General features: G+C 33.9%; 1 long non-coding RNA gene and 1 pseudogene across 1 annotated transcript; both read left to right on the top strand.

The window, feature by feature from the left end:
• The first annotated feature begins 1,387 nt into the window (after nt 1-1,387).
• Nucleotides 1,388-20,891, top strand: LOC145807415 (uncharacterized). Its single transcript, XR_014350478.1, has 3 exons — nt 1,388-1,529; nt 1,629-1,686; nt 20,821-20,891. It is a non-coding gene; the product is annotated as an uncharacterized LOC145807415 (long non-coding RNA).
• A 27-nt stretch (nt 20,892-20,918) lies between these two features.
• LOC145807031 (cyclin-dependent kinase C-2 pseudogene) lies at nt 20,919-21,848 on the top strand (annotated as a pseudogene).
• Nucleotides 21,849-26,523: the final 4,675 nt, after the last annotated feature.

Genomic DNA, 26,523 nt, shown 5'->3' with positions numbered 1-26,523 from the left:
TTTTATTAGTTAGAGGTTAAACGTACTTTGGCCCCCCCAAAGTCATAATCCTGGATCCGTCCTTGTCTCTCCGGTGCCAGTTCGGGTGCTCTTGGCTGCTGCTGTTGTGGCCGCGGCCTTCTTCTTTGTCCTCTCTTTCTTCTTCTCCTTCTCCTCCTCCTCCTCCTCCTCCTCCTCCTCCTTCTTGTTCTTGCCCCTCTCCCACGGTCTTAACCACTGCCGGAGCCGTTGTGTCTGGAGGAGAAATGATCTCGCTGACAGCAGAGGATGTAAGATGGGTGAAGGATTAGATGGAGTCCAAAACATCATATGCACGACAATGTCCTCCATAAGGGCATTAACCCTCGCTCTCGCGCTCAACCGCTCCAAGATCTTGTTCAGTCAGTAACCTCTCTCTCTCTTTCAATTTGTCTATGTATGTATTGGATTTTTGGAAATCTACACTTGTCAAGCTCTTCATTGAAAAGAAATGGTGAATTTAGGTTTTGGATTTTTAGAGATATGTTATATTATGGCCTATAGATTTTAGGTTTTGGATTCTGATTTGGTCTACATTATAATTTCAATGTTTTGGACTTTTATTTGTGTTTCTTAATCAAACATTGAATCTAATTGCATTAACTTCTCCAGTTTTTTTTGAAAAATCTACATACATACTAGTGAATATTTGTGAATGTGTGCCCTGTTCTGGTTCAAGATTGACAAGTTATGGACTTTTAAAGCATCTCCATCACCCACGGAAGGTCCATCAAGATTGTATGTGTGCCCTGTTATGGCCTTTTCTTGATCATTTTTATGTCAGGTTTATTTTTTCGGACATTTATGTTTTAATTGTGTTTGTTCTTTAGTTTTTATGCATCTTAAGTGCCAACATAAATTATGTAGTTTCAGATTATTTAATGCAGATGCATTTATTGTACCCCAATTATCCTTGCCACCTTAGTTTCCTATAGAAGATCTATATCTACATTCACGGCCTAGCGATGAAAGAAATCTTTATTATTTGACATATTTTTAAAGCCCTGATAAAATATTGCAACCCCACCAAGATGGACTTTAATGGTTTAGTTTGTAATCAGCTGGAATAGGGTGTTGAAGATGAAAAATTCATAACTGTATTGTGGTGTATTATGCTTGACCTTATGATTAGCTATCACGACCTTGTCATAAATTAATTTTCAAAATTGATTGCAGCATTAATTTTATTATTTTACAATAGATGAAACCAAAATTAGATTTTACTTAATAAAAAATTAAAAATAATTTGTCCACTTGTTCTATATTTTATTCATGGTCTTATTGCTATTATTTCTTTTCACATAGAATTTAAGTTTCATCTAGGTTATGTATAATTAATGCAGTGTTCTATTTGTTGAATATTTACTACAGCCTGAACAATTGAACAAAATATTTGAGCTGTGCGGATCTCCAGATGAGATTATTTGGCCTGGGGTTTCCAAGATTCCCTGGTATAACAAGTTCAAGCCAACAAGGCCGATGAAGAGGCGAGTGAGGGAGGTTTTTAGACAGTAAATATACAAATTGAAGTTGTTAGTTAGACTTGAATTTTTTGGTGTCCATTTTAGTGCAAGAAGTTTGATATCCATAATTCTTATATTGGTTTGCAGTTTTGACTGTCATGCGCTGGATTTACTAGAGAAAATGCTAACCCTTGATCCATCTCAGGTACACATAAATCTCAGGCATAGTGAACTTGTTATTATAGACTATCAGACACTTCATAGCCATAGCATTTTTATTTAGGTGTGCCAGTGAACACAATTATGCGATAATGTGATGTACCAAAATTTGTTAGTTTGTTTTAGGTCTAGCAACAGGGAGTGGATGGATTTTAGTTTGTCTATAAATTTCAGACTAAAATGATTAGTTTATTGACAAACTAAATGATGATTTTTTTACTTCATTAGTTTGGAGAAACTGACACTACAATGTCAATAAAATGACTTACTTTATTAGTTTGGAAAATGACAAAATAAATCTGAGTTTTGACTTACTGCAAAAAGGGTGTAGGAATGGCAATGGGGTGGATATTAATTTTTCATCATCATTTCCCTATAATAAATTTTTTTCATTCCCCATGGGTACCACCCTCTCCATTTTTTAATGGGTATGGATTTTTCCCAACCCACTTTAATCTCCATTTTTATTTTTTATATTTAATGTTAATAACCAATTTTTTTTTTTTTTTTTTAAGGTTCACAACAAAAACTAAATATACCTTCAATCTTTTTTCTTTCTTTTTTAATATATTTAATGTTAACAATTTTTTTTTTTTTTTAAAGTTCACAACAAAAGTTAAATATACCTTCAATCTTTTTTCTTTCTTTTTTAATATATTTAATGTTAACAACCTTCTTTTTTTTCTTTTTTTTTTATAAAGATTTTAGCTAAATATACCTTCAATCTTTTTTCTTTCTTTTAATATATTTAATGTTAACAACTTATTTTTTTATTTATTTTTTATTTTTTTAAGGTTCACAACAAAAGCTAAATATACATTCAATCTTATTTTATTTTATTTGGTTCAACAACAAAATCAAATACACATTAATTAATTAATTAAAAAGTTTGTTTTATAATAATCAAATATATAATTTTGAGACAATCAAATAAGTTTTAGCAATTGAAAAAAAAAACACGGAAGAACATGGAAGATTAAAAAAAATTACAACCATCTCTCTCTCTCACTCTCACTCTCTCCCCTACATGTTATAAGAACCTGATTATAATGTTATAAGAACCTGTTTGAAAAAATAAAATGTGAAAGAACCTGTTTGAAGAAAGTGTTATAAGACTCATATTAAATTGCATCAGGGCATAAATAAGGAATTGTTTGTTGATCTCTTAGCCACGAACATTTTAGACATTAAACCATCTTTCTTTTAGCAAATTTGAACTATTCATTTTAATTTATCCAAAATCTAATTATACCTTTAACAAATCTGAACCACTCATTTTAAGATATCTATGCATTACCACACCCAATCCATCCTCCATCTTCTTCCTTTAGTCCCCCACGAATTTTGTTGTTTGTTAGTTTTAAAAAACAAAAAATATTTTTTCAATTAAATTTTTACTAATTTCACAACACCATCACCACTATTCTCACTTTCACTGTCACACTACCATCACCATAGCCACTACCATTATCACTGCCACCATCACCCCACCACTATGTAACAATCTCTACTTTCACCTTCGTTCCATCACCACCACCACCAAATATAAAAATATATATTTTTAATTTTTTTTATAAAAAATATTTTTCATTAAAAAATATTTTTTTATCTAAATAAATGAAGTATAACATTGGGAAACAAGCTGAATTCAGTTAAATCTGTTCATAACTAAGAAAAATTCTTTTAATTTAAAAAAAATTATTTAGTAAGACTTTGTATCCCCTTTTTGTTTTTCTAGCAAATAAATCTTTATACCCATCATTTCTAACCAATCACGACTCATGCTTGTTTTGATTCTCTACAATTTCCTTATTTTCAAATACATTCATATATATATGTTGTATAAATTGTGTGATAACATAAAACAAATAGATTCATACTCGTTAATTGAAATTTCAGAACAAGCAAACCATTCTGAAAATTACAGTACATAACAAAATAAAATAACATAGAAAAGCAAACCGAAACCTACACTAGACAGTGTCCTTAATTTTTTTAAATAAATTTAAAAAATTCTAGATATGCGTAAAATTTGACAAGAATAATGTGACAATGTTAATTAATGTGTATTTGATTTTATTGTTGAGAAAAATAAAATAAAATAAGATTGAATGTATATTTAGCTTTGGTTGTGAATCTTAAAAAAAAAAATAAAAAAAAAAATTGGTTGTGAACCTTAAAAAAAAAATTAAAAAAAAAAAAAAGAAAAAAGATTGAATGTATATTTAGCTTTGGTTGTGAATCTGAAAAATTAAAAAAAAAATGGTTGTGAACCTTAAAAATAAAAATAAAAAAAAGATTGGAGGTATATTTAGCTTTGGTAGTGGATCTTACCAAAAATAAATAAAATAAAATAAATAAAAAAAAATGGTTGTGAACCTGAAAAAATAAATAAATAAAAAAAAGAAAAAAGATTGAATGTATATTTAGTTTTGGTTGTAAATCTTAAAAAAAAAAAAAAAAAAAAAAAACATATGGGGAAATTAGTGGATACCCATCCCCAACCCATCCCCTGTGGATATTTAAAGAATATCACTTACCCTACCCAATGGATAAGAAAAATAGGGAAAAATTCATATATTTGGGTTGGGTCTCCATGAATACCCACAGATAGATTATCCATTGCCATCCCTAAAAGGGTGCGGAGAAAATGCTAACCCTTTATTAGTTGTTATAGGTCTACCAAAATTCAATCTTTTAAAAAATAAAACCGAGATCCATTTTTTGACTGACTTTGTGATTAAGTACATTAAATATATATTTCATTAACTTAAATGGAACATAATGATTTTGGATGGTTCTCATGCCCTAATTGTTTCTTCAGAAAATAAATAAAAAATTTACGTGTATACAAATAAAATAAAAATTGAATTAAAAGTTTAGATCTTGTTGGATAAGCAACCATGTATCCAAGGTATTAGGTATTTATAGTGCTCTATAAAATAGGATTTAAAACCTTTGTTGCAAGTGTAAGAATTTTTCCTAAATTTGGCTTAATGTGGCTTATGCATAATTATACTAGATTCATCTCATTAAGTAAGATACATGTACATCAATTAGATGGTGATTAATTATTGATGAATGCACCTATATATACAATGTATAGAAGACTAATGTTAATGCACATTGAATGTGATGAATTCATTATGAGTGAATCTTAGAGATGCACATTGAATGTGATGGATTCATTATGAATGAATCTTAGAGATGCACATTGTATCTATTATGAATATGTAAGATACATTAGTCTTATCTAATGAATTCATTAAATATAAAAGATGCATTATGTATCATGAATGTATAAGATACATTAATCTATTTAATGAAATTCATTGAATGAATGGTTCTTTGATGGGAAGAATATTAGTATAAATAGTGTAAGGCCCCAAACCATACTCTCCATCAAAAAAACTTAAGTTGTCACCACATGAAGGCTCCCATCGCCTAGAGAGAGAGAAGTGGTTTGAAGATCTTAGACAAGTCAAGAACTTAAAGATCAAGATCTTCCATTCAAGATTTCTCTTTCTTAAAAGAGGATTTCATACCAAATGGATCAAGGTATGTATTCACTTATTTTGTATATTAGAAATTCATATAGTTTTCATGTATGGAATTGAATCCTTAATGGTTTTTAGTTTATGTTCCGCAAAGTTTTCTATCAATTGGTATCAGAGCCATGGTTCTCAATTTTGATGCATGAAACGTATAAGTATGAATTTCATTTTATGATGATGTTCGGTGTAACAAGTGCAAAACCTTGATTTACACTTGTTCAATTTTATTTTTATTTTTGGCCAATCTTTTATTCTATTGATATTAAAATAAAAATTGAAAATTATTGAACAAGTGGTAATTAAGATAATGTTTTATGCACTTATAATGTTTTGTTACACACCTTATGAGTTGAAACATTGTTGATCAGCCCAACGGAGGTTCAACACTATGTATGTTTGAACAACCAAGATGATTAGTATAATAAATATAGCATTAAGTTTTTCTGCCCAACGGTGATAAACTTCTCACGTGCTTTAGTTAATAAAATAAAATAAGAGACATTGAGTTTTTCTGCCCAACGGTGATAAACTCGTTACGATCTTAATGATTGTTTTATTTTATTTTATGTTGTTTATTTTTATTAGTTATCTCATTTACTTTTATGAATTGTTAAAATATATTATTATTCGGCCCAACGGAAGGATAACTTGATTTCATATCTAACTAATTATGTTTTATAGTTAGATATATTTAACTTGTGGTGTTATTTTTATGAGATGTGAAAAGTAGTTTTCTTGATTATATTATGTAATGGATATTATGTGTTTGCAGCATTGAATCCTACTTCCATTAATAGTTACTTGTCTGGTATTGAAGCTTTGAGTGGAACTAATTTTAAGAAATGGAATGAACAAATTGGAATTGTTTTGGGAATTATGGATTTAGACTATGCATTAAGAGAGCCAGCTCCTACAAAGCCTAATGATACAAGCTCTAAGGAACACATGGCTTTATATGAAAAATGGGAACGCTCTAATCGCTTAAGTCTAATGATAATGAAAGGCTCAATTACGCCTGCAATTCAAGGAGCAATTCCTGTTTCTGAAAGTGCAGTGAGCTATATGAAATCTATTGAAGAACAATTCATTGGAACTTCCAAATCCCTTGCTAGTACTCTCATGATTAAAATGATGACAATGAAATATGATGGTTTGAGTGGTGTTCGTGAACATATCTTAAAGATGAATGACATGGCCTCTCAATTAAAGGGAATGGACATGGAAATTTCTGAAGGTTTTCTTGTTCATTTCATTATGACTTCTCTTCCTGCGCAATTTGGTCCTTTTAAGATCAATTATAATACGCAGAAAGATAAGTGGAAGATGAGCGAGTTAATTGCCATGTGTGTTCAAGAAGAAGAGAGGCTTAAAGCTGAAAAGCCTGATATGGCTCACCTTACCACTTTGGGTCCAACCAAAAAGATTTTCAAGAAAGGCAAAAGTAAGAAGAAGAAGAATGCAAATGATGAAACTCACAAGGCTAATGAAGAAAATAAGATTCGATGCCATTTCTGTCGAAAGAAAGGTCACATAAGAAAGGATTGTCCAGGTTTTAAAAGTTGGTTGGACAAGAAAGGTAACACTCAATGCTTTGTGTCTTATGAATCCCTTTTGGTAGATGTTCCACCAAATTCTTGGTGGATTGACACTGGTGCAAGTATTCACATAACAAATTCCTTGCAGGGATACCTTACAAGTCGGAAATTAAATAAAGGAGAACGAACCATTACGGTTGGGAATGGAATAGAAGTGGACGCTGAGGCTATTGGCACCCTCCGTCTAATTTTAGACTCTGGTTTCATTTTAGATTTAGTAAACACAGTTTATGTTCCTGTTCTTACTAGAAACCTAATTTCTGTTTCACAACTTGATTCCTATGGTTATGAATTTAAGTTTGGAAATAATAGAGTCTCTTTATTTCACAATTCTCATATGATTGGTTCTGGTACTTTATATGGTAATCTTTATTCATTGAATTTAGATTCCACTTATGCACAATCTCTTTTATCCTTTAATGTAAATGACTTGGTAAATAAAAAGAGAAAGCGAGTGAATGAAAATTCATCCATGTTGTGGCATAAGCGCTTGGGCCACATATCAAGAGAAAGGATGGAACGTCTTATTAAAGATGGAATTTTAAGTTCACTTGATTTTTCTGATTTTAGTACTTGTGTGAATTGCATTAAAGGAAAATACACAAAGACAAAGAAAAAGGGTGCCACTAGGACTACTGAATTATTAGACACAATTCATACTGATATATGTAGTCATTTTACTGTTCCAACTATTTCTGGACATAACTATTTTATTACTTTTATTGATGAGTTTTCTAGGTATACTTATGTGTATCTTATTCGTGAAAAATCAGAAGCACTGAATATGTTCAAACTTTATAAAGTTGAAGTTGAAAATCAACTTGGCAGACGAATTGAAAGTGTAAGATCTGATAGAGGTGGTGAATATTATGGTAGATTCACTGAGTCGGATCAAAATCCAAGTGCTTTTGCTTTATTTTTGATTGAGAATGGTATTGTTGCTAACTACACAATGCCTGGTACACCTAAGCAAAATGGTGTAGCTGAGCGACGAAATCGTACTCTTTTGGACATGATGAGAAGCATGATGAGTAACTCTTCTTTGCCAGATTACTTGCGGGGTGAAGCTTTAAAAACTGCTGTACATGTTCTTAATAGGGTTCCTAGTAAGGTTATGCCTGTAACTCCTTATGAGTTGTGGGTTGGTAGGAAACCTAATTTGAATTATTTACATGTATGGGGTTGTCCTGCTGAAGCAAAAATTTTCAACCCACAAATAAAGAAATTAGACCCTAGAACTATAAGTTGTTATTTCATTGGATATCCTGAGAGATCAAAGGGTTTTAGATTCTATTGTCCCACTCATAGCACTAGAATTGTTGAAACTAGAAACGCCGTGTTCTTAGAGGATGAAAACATTAGTGGGAGTATGAATCTCAAAAATATTTCTTCGGAGGAAAATCGTGCATTTAACACCTTTCACAATTATCCAAGAAAATGTTGTACCTGAACCTATTGGTACACAAGAGATTTCTCACATTGAAAAAGAAGTTGTCCCAGTTGCAGAACAACTTTTACACAGATCACAAAGAGAAAAGAAACCAGCCATATCAAATGACTATGAGGTTTACCTAAATGAGTGTGATATAGGCTTGAAGAACGATCCTGTTTCTTATGCCCAAGCCATGAAAAATGGAAATGCAATTCAATGGTTAAATGCCATGAAAGATGAGTTAAAATCCATGAAAGACGACAATGTCTAGGAACTTGTAGAATTGCCTAAGGGAGCCAAAACTATTGGATGCAAATGGGTTTTTAAAACCAAGCGTGATCCTAAAGGCAATGTCGAACGATACAAGGCTAGATTAGGTGCTAAAGGATACACTCAAAAAGAAGGGATAGACTATATGGAAATTTATTCTCCCGTTTCTAATAAAGATTCCTTGAGAATAGTCATGGCCTTAGTAGCTCATTATGATTTAGAGTTACATCAAATGGACGTTAAAACAACCTTTTTGAATAGTGACCTGCATGAAGTGGTCTACATGGACCAACCTGAAGGTTTTCAGGATGAAAGCAAGAAAAATATGGTTTGTAGGCTTAAGAAGTCCATATATGGTCTAAAACAGGCATCTCGACAATGGTATCTTAAATTTCATGAAATTCCCACCAAATTTGATTTTAAGGATAATGTAGTTGATCAATGTGTCTACCTTAAAATCAGTGGGAGCAATATCTGCACTATAGTTTTGTATGTTGATGATATATTGCTTGCTAGCAATAATTTGGGAATGATACATGATACAAAGAAATTCCTTACGAGAAATTTTGAAATAAAAGATCTTGGTGAAGCCTCTTTTGTCATTGGGATAGAAATTCACCGAGATAGGTCTCGTGGTATTTTAGGATTGTCCCAAAGAGCCTATATCGAAAAGGTTCTTAAAAGGTACAACATGCAGAACTGTTCAAGTAGTATTGCCCCTGTAGTTAAGGGTGATAAATTTAGTGAATTTCAGTGTCCCAAAAATAATTTAGAAAGGGAACAAATGAAAGAAATTCATTATGCCTCTACAGTTGGGAGCATTATGTATGCTTAAGTTTGTACACGTCCTAACATAGCATTTGTAGTTGGTATGCTGGGTCGATACCAAAGCAATCCCGGACTTGATCATTGGAAAGCAGTTAAGAAAGTGTTGCGATATTTACAAGGCACTAAGGATTACATGCTCACTTATCAAAGAACAGACAGCCTTGAAGTGGTTGGTTATTCAGATGCTGATTTTGCTGGATGTAAAGACACTCGAAAGTCCATTTCTGGGTACATTTTTATGCTTGCTAATGGACCCATTTCATGGAAGAGTCATAAGCAGACTCTGACAGCTTCTTCCACTATGGAGGCAGAATTCATAGCATGTTATGAAGCCACATGACATGTAGTATGGCTAAAGAATTTCATATCTGGATTACAACTTGTCGATTCAATTTCGGAGCCCTTACAGATTTACTGTGATAATGATGCTGCTGTGCGGTTCTCCAATAATAACAAAACTTCAGGAGGATCAAAGCATATTGATATCAAGTATCTAGTTGTTAAAGAAAGGGTTCTGAATCAGACTGTTTCCATATCTCATATTAGTACTACACTCATGTTAGCAGATCCTTTAACTAAAGGTCTCATGCCTAAGCTCTTTCAAGAACATGTTGCGCGCATGGGCTTAGTTGAAAGTTTATCATGTTTAGTTTTGAAATGAGTGTATTATGTTCGTGATAAATGTTATGTTATAATCATTTTCTGTTAATAATGATTATGTTTGTTGTTTTCATTCTTCATACTTGTGCACAATTTAGAAGAAGATGTAAACAACGGGACCGTTATAGATGAATTAGCATTAATTACCATTATGTTGCTAATGTCATCTCTGTGTTTTAAGATTCACTTATTCATGTTAATGGAAAATATTAACACTATAACCATTGTACAGTCTTGATCAATGTGTAAATCACTGACTACAATGATTTGGTGCTAATAATTTCATTGAACAGAATCTAATGGTGATGGTGCAATCTTCTAATGGGAGAACGTTGGCCATATTATGATAATCTAGTGACGTAATATAATCATGCAAGCCAAGTGGGAGATTGTAAGAATTTTTCCTAAATATGGCTTAATGTGGCTTATGCATAATTATACTAGATTCATCTCATTAAGTAAGATACATGTACATCAATTAGATGGTGACTAATTATTGATGAATGCACCTATATAATGTATAGAAGACTAATGCTAATGCACATTGAATGTGATGAATTCATTATGAATGAATCTTAGAGATGCACATTGAATGTGATGGATTCATTATGAATGAATCTTAGAGATGCACATTGTATCTATTATGAATATGTAAGATACATTAGTCTTATCTAATGAATTCATTAAATATAAAAGATGCATTATGTATCATGAATGTATAAGATACATTAATCTATTTAATGAAGTTCATTGAATGAATGGTTCTTTGATGGGAAGAATATTAGTATAAATAGTGTAAGGTCCCAAACCATACTCTCCATCAAAAAACTTAAGTTGTCACCACATGAAGGCTCCCATCGCCTAGAGAGAGAGAAGTGGTTTGAAGATCTTAGACAAGTCAAGAACTTAAAGATCAAGATCTTCCATTCAAGATTTCTCTTTCTTAAAAGAGGATTTCATACCAAATGGATCAAGGTATGTATTCACTTATTTTGTATATTAGAAATTCATATAGTTTTCATGTATGGAATTGAATCCTTAATGGTTTTTAGTTTATGTTCCGCAAAGTTTTCTATCAGCAAGAAACTCCTGTTGGGGGTGAGTTTATGCTCTAGAACCATGATTCCGCGATTCAGTGTAAGAATATTGTTAAGATAGAATTGAGGTTCAGACTAGGATAGGACCACTCAAACATTTCAAGGAAATAAAAAAAGGATGGGCATTTTTTGATGGAATTTTCAATTTTGGTTTGCAAGGGTTGAGGAGTAAAGATATATGTTGTTGGTGTTAAATTGCTACTTGTGCAATGATTATAATGAGTATTTACTGTACTTATATTTAACAGTTGAAGTGCTAGTATAATGTAGACATTTTTTTTGGGTTGATAAATTAGTATAATGTAGACATTTAACACATTACAACTAAGCAACAAAAATATTTCTTATTAAATATTTATTTATAAAATATGTAAATGCTCTCTTAGGCGCATCCAATCTTAGACTCTTCTATGCCCCTGCTTCGTGTAAGGCCTCGTTTGGCAAGTGTATTTTTTAGTCAAAAAGTCACTAAAAAAATCAAAAAGCCAACAACCCATATCAAAAAGTCAAAGATTCTCTTTTCTCTCTACTTTTTGCACATCTTTTCGTAAAAAGTCAAAAAATCATCCCAAACATACTAATTTTTTTTAGCTCATATTTTAGCCAAATAGCCAAAAAATAACTAAATTAGCATGTTCCCAAACGAGACCTAAGTTTAAAATTGGTAGGAAGCAGAACCAAAGTTTAAAATAGGTTGTCATTTTCGATATATATGGAACCAAACAAAAACAAACAATTGACACCCCCAAGCCCCCGATGCTTTGTTTAGTCCAATTTGAACAAAGACATATGTTGGTTGGGTTAAGTAATCAAAGTACAAAATTAAAACCACAATTAAGACTATATCAATTATTGACATCACTTCACTGTAAGGTGTGTATGATTTATTTATTTCTTTATCCTTTTTGCTAGGCAAGATAAGGGGACTTGAGCCCCTAACATAAATGTTGAGAGACCCATTGGTACCATGTGGCCTGTATAGCTGGTGTAATGTGAATGTGAATTGGTGAACGGTTGAAGCTTTATTTAGTCATTATACAAATATTTTAACACTTGCATAGGAACAATTATAAAACAAAAAAGGACAGACGCAATCAATGGAACATACTTGAGAGGGTAATTTATATGAAAATTGGGCCGAGCTAGGTAAATGGGCTGTTATGGGCTGCGGTACGAAGGGCCGAGTAGAATGGCCGTATAAGTTACTCCGGTCTTGTGAATGTTTTGGAGTTAGTCCGGTCCGAAAGAAGATTGAAGTTACTGGCCTAGAGATGCTTTGGAGCTAGACCGGTCCTAGAGTTGAACCGGTCTTGACATGTTAGTTCGGTCTAACTGTACCATGAGTTGTACATGAGAAGCCAAAGTAAGGAGTAAAGGGAAGAACCGAACTAAGTATAGTCCGGCCTACTCTGCGGCTCAGCATAGCCAAGATTGCTTCGGTCATGATGGAGTTCGGCCGTGGTAATAACCATCTCACTTGGTTTAAGCAGTGAGGGGGGTGTTGGAGGATAAGGATTATCCTTCAGGAGGTTAAATCCTAGGAGGACTCTGTGTGGAGGAATAGAAGTCCTACTAGGATTGTGCCACGCGAAACCTATAAAAGCTCACAAACATCACCTTGGGAGAGGTAACACACAACTTTGCTTTCTGAATTCACAGAGCTTTGTCTATTTGTCAAGTTTGCTGACTTAGGCATCGGAGAGGTTTCCGGCACACACCCGCCGGCTAGCTCACGTTTGTGTTTTCAGGTGATAAGGCGACGTTGTACGGAGGAGCGCAGACTTGGTCAACAGGATTATACGAGAAGGTTTATTTCTTTCCCGTACAATACTGTTGGATGATTGGGGCTTTTTTTTTTTTTTTTTTCTTTTCTATTTGAGCACTTTGGTCTTCATATTTGTATGATTCACGTAACCTGTCTGGAATTTCCCCATTGTACCAGAAACTGTCTGGACAAGCTAGATTCTCTATTATTATATTTATTAGGCAATTCTATGAAGTACTTATGCTCTCTCAGATGAAAGCACAATCAAGTTGTTGGAAAAAAAAAATAGTTTAATATAGACATATTTTCTTAGTCCAAGTTGAGTGAGCCCCAAACGTCTTTTGGGGTGGGTCCGAAGAGGTGACGTGTTCCTTACCGCGTGGCAAGTCACACGGTGAAGACGGAACGTCAAAACCATTTATGAGTGAATGGGAAGTTAACGTCGTTTTCGGGTCTAATATTAATTTTTTAGATAAAATTCATTTGAATTTTTTAATAAAAATTATTGTGGGAATTTAATTTAATTCTGAATTCAAATTTTGGATTCCTAAGTGGTTTCCTAAAATTTGTAATTGTGGGAATTTAATTTAATTCTAAATTCAAATTTTAGGTTTCTAAGAAGTTTCCTAAAGTTTGTACCTCTTTATTTATTTATTTAACTATTTCAATAGTTTAATATATGTATATATATATTCAATTAGTTTAATATATATATATATATATATTTGAGATAGTTTAAATAAATAATGCTTCAACAGGTTTATTGAGTTCTAACGGGTTTGGCTTGGTCCATTATTGGATCACTTTTCATTGTTTGAATAATATATTCAAAAGTGCAACGGTCAAGAAGTTTGCTTGAAATTCAATAGTTGCATTTGTTCTTTCAAAGGACGAACCTGTTCGGACCACAGTTTTTTGCTTATATATATAATCAATTCTAGCAGTTTGGAAAATTGAATTTTCAAATCCGAAAAATTCAGTCTGAACTTCGTCTCTTTGTTGTCCATTTTCTTTTTGTGTATTATTTTTCATTTTATTTAGAATAAATATTCAGAAAGTTAGAACACAGCTTTGGTTCACCGAACAAATTGTTTGGAGTACTACTACAATTTGTGAAGATCATTGTATCCTGGGAGATAGACGCCATTCAACTGTAAGTACCATAGTGGAGCGAATTTGTCTTAAGGACAGAGTGTCACACACTCGACTTGGACTTAATTTTAATTCGGTTAGATAAATAAATCTGGTATGTTATTTATTTATTTTGTTTGAATTTATTTTAAGTTATTTTATTTACACAGAAGATTGTTCCAACAATCTTAAGACAGATTCGCCTTATTTTACAGAATTTAATTTTCTGTGTGGAATTAATTTGTTTAAATAAAATTTTATTTTATTTTCAAATTAATTGGAAAATAAAAGTTACATTCTTGTTTCTTTTATTTTTACAGAATTTAATTCTGTGAATTTGGTTTAATTTTTTGTGTAGTGTAAATTCTAATTATAATTTTGTTTTATATATTAGAATTGATGGCTACTGAAACTAATGCCCAAACAAGTACTACTGTGGTGGCTGCAATGACGCCAACCCCCTCTCCTGTGGTGACAGTGCCAATAAATCATGGAGAAAAGCCAGAGAAGTTCTTACGAACTGACTTTAAAAGATGGCAGCAGAAAATGTTGTTCTATCTTACAACTATGAACCTGGCTCGTTTCCTCCGTAAAGATGCTCCTATCTTGAAAGATGATGAAACCGACCGGCAAGTGGTTGCTGCGGTTGATGCTTGGAAACATGCCGATTTCCTTTGCCGGAATTACATTTGAACGGACTTGACAACACATTATACAACGTTTACAGTCCAATCAAGACAGCAAAGGAACTTTGGGAATCGTTGGAGAAAAAGTACAAAACAGAAGATGCCGGCTCAAAGAAATTTGTGGTTGGCAGATTCTTAAATTTTGTAATGGTTGATTCAAAAACTGTGATCAGCCAAGCTCAAGATTTCCAACTCATTCTGCATGACATTCATGCAGAAGGCATGTCTCTCAGTGAATCCTTCCAAGTTGCAACCTTAATTAAAAAATTACCAAAAGGCTGGAAGGAATTCAAGAACTACCTCAAACACAAGCGCAAAGAAATTTCTATGGACGAATTAAATGTGCATTTGAGGATTGAGGAGGACAACCGCAATTCTGAAAAGCGGGCTGGTAAGCATCCTATAAAGTCTGAGGTAAATGTGGTGGAATATGCTTCAAAAATCAAGAAACGAAAGTCTTTTGGAGAAAGTTCATCACAAGGCTCTAAAGGGGGGGGAAATAAAAAGTACAAGTTTAATGGCAAATGTTACATCGGTGACAAAAAGGGACATCGGGCCAAAGATTACCGTAGCAAAGGCAAAAACAAAAGAAGAACAAGCAAGAGGCCTGCTCAAGCCCACATGACTGAAGTGGACAATATTTCCAATGGTATAAATGATATCAATCTTTTTGCAGTTGTTTCCGAGGCAAATCTTGTCGGAAATCCTAAAGAATGGTGGGTGGACACTAGTGCTACTCGTCATATTTGTGCCGACAAAAAGATGTTCACATCTTATTCTATGGTGGACAATGGTGAACAACTCTTTATGGGCAACTCCTCAACTTCCAAAGTTGAAGGACAAGGAAAGATTGTACTCAAGATGACATCTGGAAAGGAACTCACTCTCAACAATGTGTTGCATGTACCGGACATTCGCAAGAATTTAGTTTTCGGATCTTTGTTGAGTAAGAATGGGTTTAGGCTAGTTTTTGAAAGTGACAAGTTTGTACTTACCAAAAACGGGATGTATGTCAGAAAAGGTTACATGTCTGATGGCCTTTTCAAGTTAAATGTAATGACCATTGTATCCTCAGTTATTAATAATACTACATCTTCTTCTTACTTGCTTGAGTCTTCAAATTTATGGCTTGGTAGACTAGGACATGTTAATTATGGATCTTTGCGTAGATTAATTAATATGGAATGTTTACCTAAATTTAACATTGATTCAAATCATAAATGTGAAATTTGCGTTGAGACAAAATTATCTAAAACTCCTTTTCATTCAATTGAAAGAAGTACGGAACCACTTGAATTAATTCATAGTGACATTTGTGATTTTAAATCAATTCAAACTAGAGGTGGGAAAAAGTATTTTATCACTTTTATAGATGACTATAGTAGATATAGTTATGTTTATTTAATTCGAACCAAGGATGAAGCTTTGGAAACTTTCATTCAATATAAGAATGAAGTTGAAAATCAACTTGGTAAGAAAATCAAGAAACTTAGAAGTGATAGAGGTGGTGAATATGAATCATCTTTTGGCGATTGTAAAGAACATGGAATAATTCATCAAACCACCGCTCCTTACTCACCTCAGCAAAATGGAATTGCTGAAAGGAAAAATTGGACTTTAAAAGAAATGATGAATGCCATGTTAATCAGTTCTGGATTACCTCAGAACTTGTGGGGGGAAGCAATACTTTCTGCTAATTATATACTTAATAAAGTACCCCGAAAGAAAGTGAATCAAACACCTTATGAAATGTGGCATGGTAGAGTACCATCCTACAAATACTTAAAAGTGTGGGGGTGTTTGGCTAAAGTGGCTATTCCTAGTCCTAAAAAGACTAAGATAGGTCCTAAGACCATTGATTGCATTTTCATTGGTTTATGCTAAGAATAGTAGTGCATATCGGTTTTTGATTCATAAATCAGAACATACTGAAATGCATGTAAATACTATTATTGAGTCTCGGAATGCATCATTCTTTGAACATGTATTTCCAAAGAAGACTGGACAAGAGACTAGTACCAATAAAAGATCTTTTGATGCTATTACTAGTCAGGATCAAGAACATGATCAAGAACAAGAGTTAGATCAAAATGAGGAAGAGGAACTTAGGCGTAGTAAACGTGCTAGAACCTCAAAATCTTTTGGTCCAGATTTTCTAACATATTTGTTAGAAAATGAGCCTTTAATTTTTAAGAAGGCTATGTCCAGTCCTGAAGCTCCTTTATGGAAAGAAGCTGTCAATAGTGAAGTTGAATCCATCTTGCAAAATCGCACTTGGGAATTAGTGGACTTGCCACCAGGTTGTAAACCTCTTGGGTACAAGTAGATTTTCAAAAGAAAATTGAAAGCGGATGGATCAATAGACAAATACAAGGCAAGACTTGTGGTCAAAGGTTTTAGACAAAAAGAAGGTCTAGATTACTTTGACACATACTCACCGGTTACTAGAATAACATCCATTAGAATGCTAATTGCCATTGCATCTCTATACAATCTAGAAATTCATCAAATGGATGTTAAAACCGCTTTCTTAAATGGTGAGTTAAATGAAGAAATTTACATGGAACAACCATAAAGGTTTTCTATTCCAGGGAAAGAAAAGAAAGTGTGTAAATTGGTTAAATCATTATATGGTTTAAAACAAGCGCCAAAGCAATGGCATGAGAAATTTGACAAGGCAATGATGTCAAATGGATTTAAAATTAATGAGTGTGACAAATGTGTTTATATTAAAAACATAGATAAAGGTTATGTCATTGTATGTCTTTATGTAGATGATATGCTCATCATTGGTAGTAATAATGACATGATTAAAACTATCAAGAAAATGTTGAATAAACATTTTGACATGAAGGACATGGGCATTGCTGATGTAATACTTGGTATAAAAATTACCAAAACATCAGAAGGATATGCTTTGTCACAATCTCATTACATTAAGAAAATACTTGACAAATTCAGCAAAGATGATGTTCATCTTGCTAGAACACCTGTAGATGTTAATTTGTATCTTTCTAAGAATATACAGGAAAGTATTTCTCAATTAGAGTATGCCCAAATTATTGGAAGCTTAATGTACTTGATGAACTGCACTTGTTCAAATATAGCTTATGCATTAAGTAAATTAAGTAGATATACGAGTAATCCGGGAGAAGAACACTGGAAAGCAATTATAAGGGTTCTAAGATATCTCCGATTTACTCGTAACATTGGGCTTAATTATACTAGATATCCAGCAGTGCTTGAAGGATACTGTGATGCAAATTGGATATCGGATACTAGAGACTCGAAGTCCACCAATGGGTATGTCTTTACTCTTGATAGGGCGGCTGTATCTTGGAAATCTTCCAAACAGACTTGTATTGCTAGGTCTACTATGGAATCTGAATTCATAGCTTTAGACAAAGCAGGGGAAGAGGCAGAATGGCTTCGCCACTTCCTTGAAGATATTCCAATATGGCCAAAACCGGTGCCTGCTATATGCATACATTGCGATAGTCAATCAGCTATAGGTAGAGCACAGAGTCATATGTATAACGGTAAGTCACAACACATTCGTCGTCGACATAACACCGTGAGACAACTACTCTCTAATGGAATAATTTCCATAGAATATGTTAAGTCTAAAGACAGCATAGCGGATCCACTAACAAAAGGGTTAGCAAGAAAGTTAGTTGAGAATTCATCAAGGGGAATGGGACTTAAGCCTATTAAATAAGAGTTACCACAACGGCAACCCAACCTAGTTGACTGGAGATCCCAAGATCTAGGTTCAAAGGGACAACCGAGTTGTGAATAACTTAGAAGGATCACTGGGGAGTCTAACTCCTAGCCATTTCTTTGATGAAATAGTGATGTCTGCAGCGTTAAAGGTTAAGTAAAATTTTAATGATTCTTATATGTAGGTAAACCTAGTGGAGTATGGCAGGATACTCTTCATAAAAATCACCTATGTGAGTGTGAACTGGGCCGGTTCTATGAGATTTGTGAAGGGCTACAATTCTCTAGAGCACTCATGAGAGACCAGGTTGTTCAGGGCCAAAATGAACACAATAGTGAGAACTAAACTGTGTCTGGGAATATACTGTGTGAGTTCTATTATCTTGGTTTACGCAAACGGCTGAACAGTTCAAGACATCATGTTCACTGGTTAGCTAGTAAATCCGATAGTGTCTCACAAGGGAAGGTTCAAAGCCAAAAGCTACCTATCCTTTGCAGAATATTTTCAATTTTTGTACTCTCTGTAATTAGATCATGTTGTTGCATTTTCTCTCCGTCAAATTCTATTCATGTGGGGGATTGTTGGAAAAAAAAATGGTTTAATATAGGCATATTTTCTTAGCCCAAGTTTAGTGGGCCCTAAACGTCTTTTGGGGTGGGTCCGAAGAGGTGACGTGTTCCTTGCTGCGTGGCAAGTCACACGGTGAAGACGGAACGTCAAAACCATTTATAAGTGAATGGGAAGTTGACGTCGTTTTCGGGTCTAACATTAATTTTTTAGATAAAATTCATTTGAATTTTTTAATAAAAATTATTGTGGGAATTTAATTTAATTCTGAATTCAAAAGTTTCAATAGTTTAATAAATATATATATATATTCAATTAGTTTAATATATATATATATATATATATTTGAGATAATTTAAATAAATAATGCTTCAACAGGTTTATTGAGTTCTAACGGGTTTGGCTTGGTCCATTATTCAAAAGTGCAACGGTCAAGAAGTTTGCTTGAAATTCAACAGTTGCATTTGTTATTTCAAAGGACGAACCTGTTCGGACCACAGTTTTTTGCTTATATATATAATCAATTCCAGCAGTTTGGAAAATCAAATTTTCAAATCCGAAAAATTCAGTCTGAACTTCGTCTCTTTGCTGTCCATTTTCTTTTTGTGTATTATTCTTCATTTTATTTAGAATAAATATTCAGAAAGTTAGAACACAGGTTTGGTTCACCGAACAAATTGTTTGGAGTAGTACTACAATTTGTGAAGATCATTGTATCCTGGGAGATAGACGCCACTCAACCGTAAGTACCATAGCGGGGCGAATTTGTCTTAAAGACAGAGTGTCACACACTCGACTTGGTCTTAATTTTAATTCGGTTCGATAAATAAATCCGGTATGTTATTTATTTATTTTGTTTGAATTTATTTTAAGTTATTTTATTTACACAGAAGATTGTTCCAACACAAATAGACCTTGATTCTTTGCAATGAACTTATATATATGTATGTATATAAATTTGAATTCCCATTTGAAGAAGGAAAATACGGTTTATTCCTCTTGGATGATTTCAATTATGAACCTAGTGTTGGTTACATTCATCTCCTTAAGATAACAACCAACTTTTATCAAATTCTATGATCTATTTTTGCTTGGACTACTCTTGGGTTTCATGAGAGTGAACATTTATGTTGTTGTATCTAAATCAATAAATTGTTATTCGGCTCCTTTCTTTTTACCTGGAAAGAATTAATTCCCTTTGGTAGGTGTTTGAGGAACCTTTGAAGGATGACAAAGTTTCCAAGGGTTTTTCCATGCCCCATTGCTACTATGCCTAATCGCTACAACTGGCTAGAGAGTTCTTCTTGACAGAGAAAGGATTAGCTAGTTTCTTTGAAATTAAGGCATATCAAACAAAGTTGGGCTTTGGAAGGACCAGGAGGATGATTATTTTTTTGCGAGTACAATTTGGGGAAATGATGCATTCCACTGCTTCATTGTAAAGCCCTTCTGAGCTTATAATTTAATAATTGGGGTGGCTTGCATAATCTGAAAATAGTCTGATTCCAATATCCCATCAAAACACATTCATCCTAAATCATCTAATTAATGACACATTTTTATATACAGTTGAGGATCATGATGGTTTCATCTCTGTGTCTTTAGGGATTGTTGATTTTTTGGTAGCTTATGGATTGTTTTGGTGACTGCATTTTGCATTTCTGTTTCCAAAAACTCGATTAGAAAGGCCATGAACATATAAGCACAGATTATCAGATTTGGTGCAGTTCTATGTATATATTTTTCATTTTTGTTCTACAACTTTCAATTCCTTGAATTTTTTTTTCCCTTTTCCCTTTTTCCATTTCACGTAGAGAATATCTGCAAAGGATGCCCTTGATGCTGAATATTTTTGGACTGACCCCTTGCCTTGCGATCCTAGAAGGTATGTCTCGCATCTTTTTTCTTAGCTATGCTGCATGAATTTTACTTACTGATTCATTGTACTAAGGAAAAGATTTGGTAATAATCATATACCTTCAACGAGACTTGGAAAATTCAGTCATAGTGTGCCAAACCTTCTGCATTTCATATGCTTACACCTCCAATTGAGGTTTCCTGAAGCCTCTCTATTAATATTTTGACTGATCTCCGCTTTTCAAATAAAGGTGTCTGAGTTTTGTTTATATTAAATTGATCTTTCCTGTTCTTTGATTGCATAGTTTGCCTAAATATGAATCATCGCATGAGTTCCAGACAAAGAAAAAAAAGCAACAGCAACGACAAAACAAAGAGATGGCAAAGAGACAGAAATTGCAGCACCCACAACAACATGCTCGTCTACCTCCAATCGGCCTAATCCCATGAACAATTCCCAGGCTCTGGTGTCAGCTGGACCTAGTCATGACCACTACGGAAAGCCTCGTGGTCCTCCTGGAGGGCCAAATAGGTTCCCTCCCAGCAGTAATCCTAATGGTGGGTATTATCCTGATCGTGGGGGTCAAGGGGGAGGTTACAGCAGTGGATCGTATCCACCACAGGGGCGGGGACCTCCATATCCTGGAAGCGGTGTCCCTGCAACTGGCAGTTCCCGAGGAGCCCCTCCTAGTGGTTATGGAGTTGGTGCACCTAATCACTCCCAGGGCGGTCAATATGGAGGTTCTGTTACGGGTAGAGGTCAAAACCCAATGGGCGGTAATCGAAATCAGCAGTATGGTTAGTAGCAATAAGTGTAAAATAATTGCAAGTTGGAACATACACAAACTAAATAGCAATGATTGAAAAGAGTTTTTACAGTGTCAAGTTCAGGAACTTTGAAACTAGAAATGTATAGGTGCTTTTGTGTCGTGCCTTGTTTATTTGTGAAATTGATTTAGAAATGGTAGGGAAATTTAGAGATGACAATGATTTGTAGCTTTGGTTTCTAGGAAGCAGTTATGTTTGATGGCTTGCTTTTGCTTAATGATAGAGAAGGGAATGCTGGATTTGTAGTTTTTGAGTTTGTGGATTATGCTTTGCATCCTTGTCCAGCTGTGTGGCTCAGGAACACAAGTTTTCTGATGAGAGCAACATCTTGTGAATGAAAGTGGTTCAGATTTGGACACTAAGGATGTTGCAACCACTGTTTTCTTAGGTAGCCGTCATTTTAATCTTTTGATAAATTGCTTTACAGTGTAGGCCAATCTGCAAAAGTTCACCTGGATTTTGGATAAGATTAGTTGAGATCTGGGGTGGAATCTCACCCAAAACTTGATTATAAATGTTTTGAGTTTATCTCATTGCGTTGATTTATGGATTGACAGAAAAAAAAAAATTGTGGATAATTTGTTCTGTATGCAAATTATATTTATTTAGATATTGTTTGGAATAAATTCCACCCAAGCTATGGAACTGTCATCCCACCCAAGCTTGTAATTTTCTAATTCTTTATTTAAATACAACTGTCATGTTAGTAGCTAAAAATAAAAATAAAATGGAAAAAAAAAACTTTTGGTTACTAAATATTTAGTAGCTAAAAATAAAAATAAACTAGAGAAAAACTTTTGGCTACTAAATATTTAGTAACTAGAATAAAAGCTGACTTTAGGCGACTAAGAATTTAGTAGCTAAAATAATAATAATAATAAAATAAGATGAAAAAAATATCCTTTGGTGACTAAAACTTTGGTTGCCGTAGATACTTCAAGTTTTGGCGACCAAAGTTTTAGTAGCGGAAAATAAAATTTTTGGCGACTAAAAATATTAGTTGCCATTTATAGGACTTTTGGCGACTAAAATATTTTTTAGTCGCCAATACTTTCCCCGACAACCTTCGTGTGACCAATTTGGTAACCAAAATATTTAGTCGGGAAAATATTTCGGCGACTAAAAACCTTACTTTTGGCGACTAAAAATTTAGTTGCCAAAAGTGTAATTTCTTGTAGTGTCTTATCCTTTTAAAATAAAAACATTTCTTAACTAAACTCATGAAATTCAACTATTTAACTTTTATAGAAATTCAAATAAATTCATTTATAAATGATCAAATGTTAAATTGGTTAATTCAAATTGGTGTAATTCATAATCATGAGATAAGACAATATACAAAAAGGTATAGTGCAAGTCAATATTGATTTAATTTTTATTGAATATTTTTTAAAAAAAATATAAGTGTTTAAAAATATATATAGTATTGGAAATTTTAAAAATTAGTATTTCCTCAATCAGAAAAAGTAAAATCATATGGAAAATTATAAGTGTTTATGATTTATTTTTTTGGGTCTTTAAATTAAGAAAATAGATTTTGACAAAACAAGCAATGCATAAATCAATTGTACTATACAAATTATTTAAATACAATAGATAATCCTTTGCTAAATCAAGAAAAATTATTAATTGGTCTAAGAGTATCACATTACTATACTTTGGCAATCACAAGTCATCATGTCCTCTTTATATTTTTCAATCGCTTAATATAAAATTGTGAATATCATTTTCTCCACCAATCACAATATATATGAAGTACACATGACGCTATTCCTAAACTAACCAATATCTTTTCCTAAACAAAACATACCTCAGATCAATTTTCTTCTTATATTTACACGTGTCAGCAAGATCAACAAACACATTGCTTTGCTTAGAGCTCGTAAGAACAAGGCAAACCCGAATCTTTGAAAATAAATAAATAAATACTGTTAAAAAAATAAACAAACAAAAACACGTGGCAAAGCTGAAAGCACAACTCTTCTAATAAGGGGCAGTACAGTCATGTCAACATCTTGAAAATTTCGCGGGGCAATCTGGTCCATTTGTATTCTGAAAGCCTATAATAGGTGTCATATGATAGAGAGTTGGTCACAATCAGCTCAAACTCTCTCAATTCAGTTACGGGGTGGGGGTGAGGGTGAGAGTGAGAGTGAGAGAGAGGAAGTCTTTCTCATCACGAAATAGAGATATACACAAACGCTCACATTTTATGAGAGAAAAAGAGACAGAGATCATGGCGGCATCGGACAGGACTGAATTCTTTGAATTGGAAGTGGAATCGACAGTTTCTCAAGAGCGTCGAATGCAGAGTCCGTGAGGGAAGATGAAGATGAGCTTCTTTGGGCGGCTCTGTTGAGGTTGCCGTCGCAGAAGCAGACAAACTTTGCGTTGTTGCGATGGACGGTGTCAAAATTGGACAACGTGGAAGAGAGGTTCGAGGTAATCGACGTCAGGAAACTAGACCGCTTCAATCGCGAACTCATTGTCAAGAGGGCATTGGCAACCACAGAGCAAGACAATTACAAGCTTCTCTCCGCCATGAAAGAACACCTCAATAGGTAATCGCAATACACGATCTCTCTTTCTCTCTTTCCATATACATACATACATACATGTATACGTACATATATACATATATATATATATATATGTGTGTGTGTGTGTGTGTGTGAGTGTGTGTGCGCGCGCGCCTCTCAGTGGACAAGAAACCAAAAAATTGATTTACTGCAATTCTCCTCCATTTATACGAAGTATGAACGACTAGAAATTTCTTCAATGCATGAGACATTAATCAATTATGGCAATATAGGTTTGAAGTCCATTGAACTCTATTCAATTGTTATTTGGGTAATGCTAGGCATACCAAATTTTCTACCAAATAAATAACCAAGGCCTTGTTTGGTTTGATTTTGGGAGATAAGTTTTCAAAAAATATTTTGGAAAGAGAGTTTAGAAATTTTTGTAGTTTGCTTGGTTGTATATTTTGAAATAGTTTTGAAGTTTGGGAGTTTGGGGTAGTACAGTCATTTCAATATCTTGAAAATTTCGCGGGGCAACTCGGTTCCTTCACATTCCGAAAGCCTATAATTGCTGTCATTTGATAGAGAGTTGGTCATAATCAGCTCAAACTCTCTCAATTCAGTTACGGGGTGGGGGTGAGGATGAGAGTGAGAGAGTTTTAGAGAGAGAGAGGAAGTCTTTCTCATCACGAAACAGAGATATACACAAACGCTCACATTTTGTGTGTAAGAGAGAGAGATCATGGCGGCATCGGACGGGACTGAATTCTTTGAATTGGAAATGGAAAGCAGAATCGACAGTTTCTCGAGAGCGTCGAACGCAGAGTCCGTGAGGGAAGATGAAGTTGGGCTTCTTTGGGCGACTCTGTCGAGGTTGCTGTCGTAAAAGCAGACGAACTTCGCGTTGTTGCGGCAGACGATGTCAAAATTAGACAGCAGGGAAGAGAGGTCCAAGGCAATTGACGTCAGGAAACTAGACCACTTCAATCATGAACTCGTTGTCAAGAGGGCATTGGCAACTACAGAGCAAGACAATTACAAGTTTCTCTCCACCATCAATGAACACCTCAATAGGTAATCGCAACACACAATCTCTCTCTACATATACATACATACATACATACATACATACATACATACATACGTACATATGTGTCCCGACCCCTGGGACCAGATATTAGTATAAATAGAGGAATATCAACCAAAGAAAGATATGTGAGAATATATTAAATGACATGAGGTAGAAGTGAACTTGAGAGCATACTAACTTGTCTGTCGAAGTGCTAATTCTGGCACCCCCGACCAGAGTATTCATCATTTTTTCAGGTGACAATCTGAGGATCAAGAACGTCCTATTGGATCTTGGAGTATTGCCAAACCCCATCTCCACATTTATCAATTTTAAGATTGAATTAAACATACTAAGAATTCTCTATTTTATTTACTAAAATATATTGAATAAAATGGCTTTGTTTTTATCATCTACTAAGTTAAGTTGAAATAATTTTTCGGTTTTATAGAAGAGTGCCTAGTCTATATCGAATTAGCTATTTTAGTTAATTTTTTTTCAACTTTTTATAAAAAAAAAATATAAATGTAGAGAGAATAGCTATTTTTTTTTTTACTATTTTAGGTAATCAAAAATATTTGGAACCCTTTTTTTGGGGGTTCCATGACCCCCAATTTGATCATGGATCTTGATGTGTGTGTGGGTCCACTGTTGTATGTGTGGGCCCTACATTATAAGTGGTTGAGATGAGAGTGGGGTTGTGGCGATCATGTATGTGTGGGGATCTCTATCACAATTGTTTAGGTGATTCCCAAAAGAAAAACGCCCGGGACCCCCTTTTTTTAGAGACCGCCATTACTCCCTTGGATCTCAATTATTAATGTATGTGTGGGGCCTACTCATATATATGTGGGGTCTATACCATTAATGATTAAGATCCAAAGGAGATTGTGAGGTCTTCAAAAAAATGAGTCTTAATCATTATTCTTCCCAAAATCACTTAGTAAGCTTTCATACAAAACATGATTCACATATTTACTTTAGAGCAGAGTTGGTTGTTAACAAAATCTCATTTGGGCTATTTAATAATTAATTTATTTACAAATTAAATACCTATAAACATTTGAAAAATACTTGAGATCCCCATTGTTTGGAGACCTCCACAACCTCTTTGGATCTCCACCATTGATGTATGTGTGGGACTATGTATGTGTGGGGCCCACACCATTAATGGTGGAGATCTAAAGGGGGTCATGGGGGTTTCCAAAAAAAGGGGTCTCAATCATTGTTGTAAACATTTA

The sequence above is a fragment of the Camellia sinensis genome, chromosome 14 (genome assembly GCF_055761805.1).
Source record: "Camellia sinensis isolate YWXY chromosome 14, ASM5576180v1, whole genome shotgun sequence".
Taxonomy (NCBI): Eukaryota; Viridiplantae; Streptophyta; class Magnoliopsida; order Ericales; family Theaceae; genus Camellia; species Camellia sinensis.
The sequence above is the reverse complement of the archived record's forward strand: the minus strand, read 5'-3'. Positions and strand labels throughout refer to the sequence as shown.